This window comes from Boleophthalmus pectinirostris, unplaced genomic scaffold (assembly GCF_026225935.1).
Source record: "Boleophthalmus pectinirostris isolate CB_2022bp ecotype Guang Dong unplaced genomic scaffold, ASM2622593v1 HiC_scaffold_19, whole genome shotgun sequence".
Taxonomy (NCBI): Eukaryota; Metazoa; Chordata; class Actinopteri; order Gobiiformes; family Gobiidae; genus Boleophthalmus; species Boleophthalmus pectinirostris.
The window spans coordinates 38,050,757-38,060,723 of NW_026571140.1; the positions used below are offsets into that span (position 1 = coordinate 38,050,757).

Below are 9,967 nucleotides of genomic sequence, written 5' to 3' on the forward strand. Positions count from 1 at the left end.
ATGCGTTAAACTGTCCACATTGATGATAGTAAACGAATTTGTCTCACATTTATTCAACGACGAGTGTTTTTATTGCTCAAAAATATCTTTAAAAAAACATGGATTTTTACTGCGAGTGGGGTCGCCTCTCCACAGATCTAACCTGTGATTTGGCTTGCAAGTTCCAGCGAAGATTCTTAAGTTTATGGAGACACTGTGGAACATTCTGGTTACGTCTCCATGGCGACAGAAGCCGTGGCAAACCCTCCAACGGTTACAGAGAGGACCTTTAAAACTCACAGCTGCTTCCTTCTGTGTATTTTTGTACTTTGTTATTTTTAATTTACTCTTTTTTTCCCTATGATAAATATTTGCAAAACTCTCCCAGCAAACAAAACAATAAGTAGAAAAACATTACGTTTGTTTATGTTTTGGTTGATTAAGGTTTTCATTATAAAGTGCGACTTAATTACTGTAACAAGTTTAAATGAAGATATAAGTCGTGTGTGAGACTGAACTGGCACAAACGTTCTGATTCTACTGTAGTTCGTGAAACACCAGCGCCCCCTGCAGTCTGAAAGTGTGAGTGCAGTGAGGCAGGTACATTTCGGGCGTGTTTGTGTCACCTCCACACTTCCCTCTGCTCCTTCCTGTGTGTGAAGCGCTCACTCTTCATTCTGAAATATCTGGTTAATAATGACAGTGACTGTGAGAAAGATACAGAACATCTGCGTGTGAGCTTCATGTTTTCCTCTGTGGGTGGGACAGATCTGTAACATCCCCGTGTCGTGTACCCCCCCCCTTGGCCACAGGAGAGCTCACCCGGGTGGGGTAAAAAGATGAAGGTTTTGGCGTAAAAGTCCATTGAAGGGCCCCTGACATTCAGATGAAGATGTTCATAATGCTTTATCTTAGTAAATGGAAAACTGTTGGAGCATTACAGATTAAGAGTGATTCATTTAGATGATAGAGGCAAGGCAAGTTTATTTGTACAGCACAATTCGTACACAAAGTAATTCAAAGTGCTTTACAGAATAAGAAATACATTAAAATCATAATAAAAACAAATCAAAACATAAATAATCATGAAGATTAAAATTAAAAAAGAGAGAAGAGTGCGGATTGAAAACCTTTCAGTTATTTGCACAGTTAAACAGAAATGTTTTGAGTCTGGATTTAAACAGCGTCACAGAAGAGTCTGTCTCACATGTTCAGACTGTTCCAGGTTTTAGCTGCATGAACCTGAAACTCTGACTCCCCTTGTTTAGTCGTGACTCTGGGCACCAGCAGGAGGCCGGTCCCTGAGCTCCTCAGAGTGCGAGATGGTTCAGAGAGGAATTTTTGTGACCTATGTTAGACTAAGATACTTGTTTTGTTTCATTTTAATCTGATTTGTTTCTTTTACTTTGATTTGCAAAGAATTTAAACAAATTCTTTCAATTTAATTTCCAGGTTTGGGTTGTTTTGCATTAATTTTTGTAACCATTATGTTTGTGTAAGGACTTTCTGTTCTTTTGACAGTTGACCCTTATTACAAGGAAGTTATGTTTTTGCCGGCGTTTGTCTGTTTGTTTGTCTGTTTGTTTGTTTGTTTGTTTGTTTGACTGTTAGCAACATAACTCAAAAAGTTATGGACCGATTTTGATGAAATTTTCAGGATTTGTTGGAAATGTGAAAAGGAAGAACTGATTTCATTTTGGGGGTGATCCGGAAGAAATCCTGGATTCTGGATCACTTTGGAATTTTAGTTAACATTGTGGTAAATGGGGCCAAAAATTTAGTTTCTCAATATCTCGGTTAATTATTGACCAAACCCCATGAAATTTAACTCAGGGATGGACAATGGGATCCTCTTTCATATTCCAAAGGCTGATCCGGATCTGATCCAGAAGACTGATTTTATCGCAATTTATATAAAAAATGGGGGTAGTCCTTGGCGGAGGTCTGCGCTCTCTGAGTGCTTTTCTAGTTTGACTCTGATGTGTAAACCCTATGTGCTGAGCGGTGTTTAAGAAGCCTGAAGACAATGCGGGTGCGAACTTCCTGCCCCTTCGACAAAGCGGAGTGGCAGTTAAGCTTCACACCTAAGGAGGGGGAGAGTTGTTAATGGCTGATGTTTGCGGCTTTTAAAAAGTGTTGCCTGTACTTGAAAAAACGTGTGTTATGTGTGACGTTCTGATCGCTTTGCATATACCTGGGTGGAGTCCTGTGACCTTAGATAAATACTGAAAAATCTGCATAGAAACAGAGATCCTGATTTGGTTGGCACTGGCCCCTCCGGCAGTAATTTCGCTTAGGAGGTCAGATCTATAATTCAGACTAGGCAGTGCTTTATAGCTGACCTGGTCACAGGGTAATTTCTCCAAAAGGAAACTTGCATAGTGATTTGTCCTAATTGTTTTTGTATGAGCTTTTAATATAGCGACTACTGAGTGAGCTGGCTATAAGTCGCCCTGTCGTGAGCAAACTTTTGCATGACAAAAAAACAGTGACGCCAGCGACAGGAGTGGTGCATAAGGTAATAAAAAGCTGAAAAATAAGACAAAGACAAATCACTTGTTGGGATCTTTTGTTGAGTCTCTCCCTTTAATTAATATACATATACTCTTACCACGAGCGAGTCCAGTCATCCATGAGTTTCTTACAAGAAAAGCAACGATGGGGGAAATTCTCTAATGCAATGTTTTTGATGTAAAGCTAAATCTGGTTAAATTCTTTGGGGCACTGTCAAAAATGAGTATTTGGCAAATGATTGTGAGATAGAGAATAGAGTATGTCATAGAGTGGTTTCTAAAGCTCAGTGAAATTGTAAGTGTTCCCCAGGTGATACTTTAAGGGTTGTTAAAGTTACCTGTATGGTGTTTCTTAAAGTTAAATAATATTTTTGAGTGTTGTTAGTTATTTGCATTGTGCTTTTAGAGTTAAATGATATTTTGAGTGTTGTCAGAGTTATCTGCATTGTGTTATTAAAGTTAAGTGATATTTTGAGTGTTATTAGAGTGATATAAAAAGGTAGTGAGACTCAGGCTGTGTAATATAGCCCTGGTTCTTTAACACCCGTCCAAGAGGATAAGAAACATTTTGATACAACCAGAAAAGTTTTGAAATATAGATTCAAGATTTAGAAACCAGGGATTTAGAAATCTGGATCATTCTGATCTGGATTTGAAGCCCCTGCCCCTGGGGACCTGTGATCTGTGAATGATGCTGTGAAACGGTTTGTCAAAGTCTGATCCCGTCAGATCTCAGAAGCTCAGCAGGGCCCGGCCTGGTCTGTACTTGGATGGGAGACACTGGGAAACTCAGGAGCCACAGGGGGTGTGTGTGCTGGTGGTCCGAGGGGCTGATGGCGCCGATTGGCACAGCAGCCGGGCTTCTGTCAGTCCGCCTGAGGGCAGCTGTGGCTACAACAGTATCTTACTGTCACTGTTTCTGGAGTGAATGAATACTACTGAATAAAGCTCTGAAAAGTGTCTTTGTGACATGTGTCTGTGAAAAGTGCTACATAAATAAAGATTTACTTATTTACAGTTTTGTTTTGTTTTTTCCCCTTCAGAATCTTCAGAGCCTGGAGTTCCTCTGTTTGATGAAACAATGACGGGTTCTCTCTCTCCTGTTGTAAAGTATGGATGCTATTCAAGTTTTGAAGAAAATCTCAGTTCTATGTAACTTTCTGATGGGTATTAAATTATATCAATGAGGCACCATATTATGGGAAATGAATGAAAATGGACTGTTTGTGATTTAAAGCACTTTATAACATTGTTCTCTGAACAAAAACACACCTGGAGCTGTAGTTTTGCTTCATTTACACTTGTTTAATTAATCCATTCATTCAAAGTCGTCTTCTCTGAGCACTCAGATTTGCTCTTTGTGCATACGGTCAGTTTTGTTACATCATAGATAAAACTGAAGACTTCTGCACAGCCCATAAACCATCAGCCTCTCACCTGATTCTATCTGTGTTCACAACAAACACACGGCTCCTTTAGCTTTGCATTCAGGGGATTTTTTTAACTTTCACATTTTTTCATTCCTGTTTCTGGCAGCAAAGGGAGTAGAGATTTAAGGGAATGTATTTTACTGAATGTAGACATTATTTTAAGATAGAAAATGTGAAATATTTAAGGTGACCAAAAGCATGTTTCAAAGGGATTTAAAGCCACAAGAAGCATAACATGTGTTGTTAAGTTGAACATAAACTCTGTGTGTTAATGTGACGTGTGTCCGTGTGTTTGTGCAGGTACTTTGCAGCAGTCTTGGCCTTCTGCTGCCTGATCCTGTTCACGATCTCCACTTTCTACATGAGGTGAATGTCATTTAGAGAAGAATAAACAACTTAAAATGTGTCAAACTGTAAATGTTGTTTATTTTTATTTCTGCAGCAAACAGATTCATTTCCATAAAAAGGTCCCAGACGTCCCAGTGATCTCGCTGAAGGATCTGGACAGCAAGCTCAACTATGGGTGAGAATAAGTTCATGTGCAGAGTTAAAGTTTGTGGTGGGTTAGGGTTAGAGGTGCTGGACTCGTCTGAAATGTTCCACACTGTGATGTCACCAAGTGAAGTTACATGTCAGAGTTGTGACACTGAGCTCACATACAAACAGTGTTGTTGAGTAACAGATTACATGTACCACAGTTACGTAATCAGAGTACAAATTATGAGTAATTGTATTCAGTTACAATTACTGTTTCAGTGAGTGGTAATTGGATTACAGTTACTTTGTTGAAATAAATGGATTACACGGCGGTATTTTCCTGTTTTCACATTTTGGGCTATATCCCTTTTTTATTTTTTTATTTTATTTTTTTGGTAATTTCACTCATTGCCGGACACTAAACCAGGACTAAATCAGGATTGAACCAGGACTGAACCCAGGTCTAAACCAGATCTAAACCAGGTCTAAACCAGATCTAAACCAGGTCTAAACCAGGGCTAAAACCAGGTCTAAACCAGATCTAAAACCAGGTCTAAACCAGGGCTAAAACCAGGTCTAAACCAGATCTAAACCAGGTCTAAACCAGGGCTAAAACCAGGTCTAAACCAGGGCTAAAACCAGGTCTAAACCAGGGCTAAAACCAGGTCTAAACCAGGGCTAAAACCAGGTCTAAACTAGATCTAAACCAGGTCTAAACCAGGACTAAACTGGGGATAAAACCAAGTCTAAACCAGATCTAAACCAGGACTAAACTAGATCTAAACCAGGACTAAATCATGCCGCACGGACCGTGTCTCCTCCTCTTCTATCAATAATATTTTTAATTTGGTTGAGTAAAGACTCTGCCTTTTTATTTTCTTTTAGCAAACAAAACTTCTTATGTGAAGATCTCCTCATCTTTGCTTCTCTACAGCAAATCAAGTAATCCAGTATTCAGATTACTTTACTCACTTTAAGTAATTTAATGGATTACATTACAAACTACATTTTGGGGTATGTAATCTGTAATCTGTAGGGGAATATATTTTAAAAGTCACCATCCAAACACTGTATACAAACACATGTTTTTCAATGTATTTTTGAGCAAACAAAATGCAATAAAAATGGAATATAAGAACTTTAATGCCACACTGTGGAACATTCCAGGCAGAGTGATTACATCCACAGGTGGCGGTCTCTTAATCACAAAAGTGTCCCCATAGAAAAAGTGAACACAGCTCTGTGCTCCAGGGCCCGGACTGCAGTCGTGACCCAGACCGAGTGGAAGGCTCCCATCATGTGGGAGGGCATGTGGGACCCTCTGGAGTACGACCGGGCCCACCAGCAGAACCAGACCGCTGTGGCCCTCACCGTGTTCGCCGTGGGAAGGTAACTGTCATTTGGCCAAAACAATGAATCTTTCTTTTCTGGCGCTGATATATTTTTTATAATATGTGAAGAATCCCTCAGTCGTCCAGGTAGAATCCATGTCGAGAAGAAAATTCAGTTTGTCGACTGGACAAAAGTTAGTTTGGTTGAAGACGTTTCGCAGCTCATCCAAGCTGCTTCTTCAGTTCTGGTCAGATGCTGGTCGACACTTCCTTATATCTGCAGGGAGGAGCTAAATAACTGAAACTAACACACCTACTTGTTTACAGTTTCTGTTTGTTAGTTCGGCCTATTGACCTGTACTCCTATTTACAACTCCATCCTCAAACCTAAATCAAAACAAACAACAGGTGTATCCAGGTCAGGTCCAGAGGTGAGGAAGCTCCATTATGGCCATGAATTGTTCTGCTAATTAGACCCACACCCTGTACAGGTCAATAGGCCGAGGTTTCAGTGTAGTTAGCTCCTCCCTTCAGACAGATATAAGGAAGTGTCACCAGTGTCTGACCAGAACTGAAGAAGCAGCTTGGATGAGCTGAGAAACGTCTTCAACCAAACTAACTTGTGTCCAGTCGACAAACTGAATTTTCTCCTCTGCATTTTTTATAATAATTTTTTTTTTTTGCCATTTTATAATTTTTTCTGCTGAAACAAACAAATATATCTTCTGGTCTTAATTCCATGCACATGAAAAAGAGACGCCATTCAGCACAAAAAAGTCTCCCAGATCCCTCTAAAGTGTGAAGTGTCGGTAAAAGCGCAGGGTTTCACAGACAAAGCAGCAAAAGTATGTCCAGTTTTTTCACACTGCAAAGTAAAGACCACCAGCCATGGATCTAGAATAAAACCTGGATAAGACATTCCCCGTCTGTCCTGGCTCCAGACAGACTAGTGGTCGCTCCAGTTACTGCAGAAAGAATTCTCCTATAGAAGGGGAATTCACCCTGCCTGTGTTTGGCTGAGAGGTTGGAAGTTGGATTTTGTAGGTTTCTTTTCTTTTTTCACAACTTTTTAACATTTTTATCTTGGATTCATGTTCCAGATTTTATTAGAGTTCTTTGCCACCAACACTGAACTGTTACCATGGAGATGAACACTATAAAACAAAATATTATATCTTCTGAATGGGAAAAAAGTCATCAAAACGAGGGGTGTCAAATTATCGCGTGAATTGCGATTAATTAATTACAGTCATATATTTAACGCGTTATGTTTTTTAATCACGTTAATCTTATTTTTAATCTCTAACTTTACTGTTTCTGTACGCGAGTTGCATTAGTATAAAATCTGTTTTTATGTGTTGTTAGGACACATTCCCGTTCTCGCCGCATCTGCGATAAACCTGCACACGTCTGATCTCTGAAAACATCGCGACACAGACACAGAACAGACTCACCTTCAGCATCAACATCCCTCTGTCACAGAAAGAACATCTATATTCCACTGAGTCGTGTCCTTTAGTCCAACAGAAGTTGAACCGCATCAGCGACACAAGAGCATTTTTTTTTTTCTCCACTTACTTTATGTAAATTATCCATGCAGTTTTAAGTTTCGTTTCTGTGAGACTTGCACAAAGCTGCATTAAACACATTATAATGTCAAACGGGCTGATGTGGCTCTAGAGTGTTTATGGTTTATATGTCGTAAAGTTGAGTTTATTCATGCAAATTAGTAATAGTAATAATGATGATACTTATATAAAAACGTTCATGATAGTATGAAAATAATGTAATAATGAATTCAAATGAAAATACCTCAAGTTGAAGGCTTTTCTCAGCAATTTTTTGCTGAGATGAAAAAAGAGATTAATTAGATTAACTAATTACAGGTCATAATTAATTAATCTCTCAATTTTTTTAATCGCTTGACAGCACTAGTCAAAAGTTGCATATTCAGTACCAGGAAATCTATAAAATATGAGAAATGAACTAGAGACTTTAACGGTGTGTACGTCTCCTTCGCAGGTATCTTGATGCCTACCTGGAGAAATTCCTTGTATCTGCAGAGAAGTACTTCATGGTTGGATTACCCGTCATGTTTTACGTTTTCACCGACGAACCGGAGAAAGTCTCCTTGATCCCCATGGGCTCCCAACGCAACATGCGCGTCATCAAAGTGGAGCGGCATTCCCGATGGCAGGACATCTCCATGATGCGGATGAAAACTATATCCGAACTCATCATTTCGGAGATTCAGTACCTGTACCCTTACGTTTTTTGTTTCGACGTGGACCAAGTATTCACCGGGCGGTTTGGGTCCGAAGCTCTGGGGGAATCGGTCGCCCTTCTCCACGCTCATTATTACAAGTTGCCAAAGAACCGGTTCACTTACGATCGCAACCCGAAGTCCAAAGCGTGCATGGAAACCGGGACTTCTACTACCACCACGATTTACGGAGGAACATGGGAGAACGTGAAAAAGATCGCCGACGAGTGCCTGGCAACATCATGGAGGATAAGAAGAACGACGTGGAGGCGCTTTGGCACGACGAAAGCCATTTGAACAAGTATTTTTGGCTCCATAAACCGACCAAGCTGCTGTCTCCCGAGTACTGTTGGGATCAGTACCTTCCCAAGCAGGATATCATTGTAATGCGCTTAGTTTGGGCGATAAAAGACTATGGAAGATTGAGGATTTCGTCACAAGATTCAAAGGAGAAATGAAGGACTGTTTGCACTGGCCTTTATTGATTTTCTTTAAGGCAGACGGTTTTAGTGAAATGTATTTACCTTGACATGTTTCGGGGAGGGATGTCCGTCAAATGCTTGTCTACGCGGAGATTATTAGTTATTGCTTTGTCTGGAATGTTTCACAGTATGGCATTAAACGCTTTTATCTTCACGGAGACCAAGCCAGATAAAGTTACATGTCAGATCTGTGGAGAGGCGACCCCGCTCACCAGCGCTATAGTGGGGATTTTTTTTTTTAAGTGGGGGTACGTGATTCGTGGCGTCATAATCGCCTACTAAACCAGGGCTACACCAGGACTACACTAGGACTAAACCAGAACTAAACCAAGTCTAAACCAGGACTATACCAGGACTAAACCAGGACTACACCAGGACTAAACTAGGACTAAACCAGAACTAAACCAAGTCTAAACCAGGACTATACCAGGACTAAACCAGGACTACACCAGGACTACACTAGGACTAAACCAGAACTAAACCAAGTCTAAACCAGGACTATACCAGGACTAAACCAGGACTACACCAGGACTACACCAGGACTAAACCAGAACTAAACCAAGTCTAAACCAGGACTACACCAGGACTAAACCAGGACTACACCAGGATTAAACCAGGACTACACCAGGACTAAACCAGGACTACACCAGGAGTAAACCAGGACTACACCAGGATTAAACCAGGACTACACCAGGATTAAACCAGGACTACACCAGGACTAAACCAGGACTACACCAGGAGTAAACCAGGACTACACCAGGATTACACCAGGACTAAACCAGAACTAAACCAGTCTAAACCAGGACTATACCAGGACTAAACCAGGACTACACCAGGATAAACCAGGACTAAACCAGGACTAAACAGGACTACACCAGGACTAAACCAGGACTACACCAGGAGTAAAACCAGGACTACACAGGATAACCAGGACTACACCAGGACTAAACCAGGACTACACCAGGACTAAACCAGGACTACACCAGGATAAACCAGGACTAAACCAGGACTACACCAGGAGTAAACCAGGACTACACCAGGATTAAACCAGGACTACACCAGGACTAAAACAGGACTAAACCAGGATTAAACCAGGACTACAGGACTACACCAGGATTAAACCAGACTACACCAGGATTAAACCAGGACTACACCAGGATTAAACCAGGACTAACCAGGACTAAACCAGGACAGGATTAACCAGGACTACACCAGGATTAAACCAGGACTACACCAGGATTAAACCAGGACTACACCAGGATTAAACCAGGACTACACCAGGACTAAACCAGGATTAAACCAGGACTACACCAGGATTAAACCAGGACTACACCAGGACTAAACCAGGACTACACCAGGATTAAACCAGGACTACACCAGGATTAAACCAGGACTACACCAGGGCTACACCAGGATAAACCAGGACTACACCAGGATTAAACCAGGATACACAGGACTAAACTAGGACTACACCAGGAGTAAACCAGGACTA

At 40.8% G+C, this 9,967-nt stretch overlaps 1 pseudogene; it reads left to right on the forward strand.

The window, feature by feature from the left end:
- LOC110166889 (N-acetyllactosaminide alpha-1,3-galactosyltransferase-like) overlaps window positions 1-8,835 on the forward strand; it is a 39,249-nt pseudogene extending 30,414 nt beyond the window's left edge.
- Window positions 8,836-9,967: the final 1,132 nt, after the last annotated feature.